Here is a 2,820-nt window from a genome sequence, read left to right on the forward strand (position 1 = left end):
CGGCCGCGGGATACTGTGCCGAGTCATTCAAAAACAAAACATGGAGGAGAAAATATTGCAATGCATCGCAATAATTCAAGTATCGTGATGCATCGTGTTAGAATCGCATCGTGGCCTGTGAATCGTGATTCGAATCGAATCGTGACTTCTTTGGCGATACCCACCCCTAGTCCTTCTCCACCTCCACTCCAGCTACAATAAAGCCTGACATCCCAAGTCTCCCTGATATAGAGAGTTGTTCACGGATGCCCGTGAGTCGGATAAATTACCTGGGATTGTAGACTCTGCGAGGTGGTGTTTTTTTAAATGCGAGTCAGAGCGTGCAGGTAATACAATAATTCATGCATCATGTGTGGATTAGCACTACTGCGATTGCGCAGACAACAAGAGAGAGCGGAGTGTGGGGAGGAGGTTGCTGGTGAAACCTGTGCAGCGTATCTGTCCAAAGCGATGCTCTGTTCAACCAGCGTTCCAGGTGACTGGTTGATCAGAGAGCTGATTGGATCAGTCCGATAAGTTTCTCTGGGTTACTCTCTAGCAGTCACCCAGTTACCACTCAAAGCTGTGCATCCTGGGAAACGGCAGAGGTTGATTCCTCGAGTAAAAAACTAAAATATTGGACTAATTTTACAGCAGAATATACTAAAGTATATCCACGTCTAGGGAAGGTGAGGAACAGTGGCGGATCTAGACCAAATGTACCAGGGGGCCAGGAGGGGGCCAGGGTGTTTGCATGGGGGGCACAGAAAAGCATGAAATAAAAAACAGGGCAAGAGATTCAAATATATTAAGAGAGCTGCATGAAGTGAAATTTCTTTTCAATTAGGTTCAATAAAAATCCTATTTCCCATGAGGTCAATATACATTTATAATTTAGGAATTTTACATATTTTTGACTTTAAGTTTAAACTACCGTTTTCTATAAATTTTAGATTAGAATTAAGGAAAAGCTGTTAAATTAACTTTTAAAAATTAGAGCATTTTTTTATTTGCTGTGGAAAAAAAATTTAGCAGATGAAAACTGGGATCCGATCTCAATACCACTGAAGCTTCCAACTTATTGTTTTTGAATAATTAGTAAAATGGAATTTGTAAAGAAAAAGAATGAAATAGATCCAAATGACCTATCAGTAACCATTTCTGTTTCAGCGCAGATCATCATTAGAATTTATTTTAAGTATTATGTCTTCAGTACAGGGGCCATAACAGGGGCCAGGACAGGATCTACAGGGGCACTGACCCCGGTTGGCCTCTGTCTAGAACCGGCCATGGTGAGGAATGATTTGATAAGCATCTCCCTGAAATGAGTTTTGGAACTTGGGATGTCTGTAAAGCAGTCTCACTACCAATACGTCAAAAATGGTCCCTTGCTCAAGCTTGTTACTGACGCAACAGGGACAACCCTCTCATGATGTTACACAAACCTCAAGCTAACACTAAGCCATCCTTAACCCTAACAAACAAAACAGCAACTATCTATTCTAAAATGTTAATCGAATAGGAAAAGCTTAGTTTTTATCTCAGTCAGGAAATAATCCTGTAAGTGGTTAATTTAACAGATTTTATCTGCTTCAAACTATAGTTTAGCTAGAGCTGTTTCTTAAGGCAGGTGGCATCAGTTGAAGAAGAGAGAAGAAGGAACGGCTGAGTGGATGGTAAGTAGTAGAAAAATAAAAGTGATGATATTTACTGAAGTGCAGAATGACTAGATAGAAGTCATCATGGCTCTGAGGGACAGCGGTAGGCTGTGGTGCTGGTTGCTTTATATTAAGGTTTTCTTCCAGTGCAAGTGAGGGTGGGAGAGCAGGATGAAGAGTTCACATGAGGACGTAGGAAGCCTGTCAGTAATCTACCATCTGATACTATCAAGTCATTATCTTTACAGGATCCACTGTTCCTGGATAAGCATGTATTCACTTGCATTGTATTGTTGACTTTAAAGCAATCCCTTACACAGAGCATGCATGCAGTGACTGCTGAGAGGAAAAACATAATTTTAACAGGACGAAACCTCCAGGAAAACGAAAATCAGAGTGAGTGGTCATCTACTAAGGCTGGATTGGGGTTTAAGGAAGGGTGGAAGCAGACATACAAAATGAGTATAGAGGCAATGATTCATAAATAGGCTCTTTGTTCGAGAAGCTAACAGTAAACTAGCTTCACGTGTGGCTCTGTCTAGAAAAGAAAGAATAGCTTTGATCCTGTTTACATGTCAAAAGGGATAAAAGAGAGCACATCCAATTATTCATAGGAAAAGCTGAGGCCATATCTAGTAGGAAAACTGGATTAAACACTGATAAACATGTCTAACACTACCATTTATAATGGAAAGTGTTAATGGCAACAGCCCAGCTGATTTCTCTCTCAGGATGGTGTCACAGCTAAAAAGAACCACGCCATTTGAGGGATTTGACTTACAAATACTGCAAAACAAGAGAATAGGGGTTTGGCATGTCTGTTTTCTCGGGGGGCGGGCGGGCCTGCTGGGTGGGGGTCCTGCTGGCAGCGCGCCGCTGGTGTGTGGGGGTCCGGGCGGCTCCGGCGGGGGTGATGTTGGGGGGCCGGTCTGGGCGGGCTGGCTGCGCTGGCTGGGTATTCGGGTGGGTTTTCCCGCCTGGAGGCATGGCGGGGCTGCTCTGTTCCCGCTGATCGCGGCGGGTGGGGCTGCGGGGCGGGTGGGGGCCTGGAGTGGCTATGGCCGGCGGGGGGGGGGGGGCCGGGGCGGCTCGGGGGGGGGTAGTGTGGGGGGGCCGGTCTGGGCGGGCTGGCTGCGCTGGCTGGGTATTCGGGTGGGTTTTCCCGCCTGGAGGCATGGCGGGG

Source organism: Cyprinodon variegatus, unplaced genomic scaffold (assembly GCF_000732505.1).
Source record: "Cyprinodon variegatus isolate N-32 unplaced genomic scaffold, C_variegatus-1.0 Scaffold41, whole genome shotgun sequence".
In the NCBI taxonomy this organism is placed as follows: domain Eukaryota; kingdom Metazoa; phylum Chordata; class Actinopteri; order Cyprinodontiformes; family Cyprinodontidae; genus Cyprinodon; species Cyprinodon variegatus.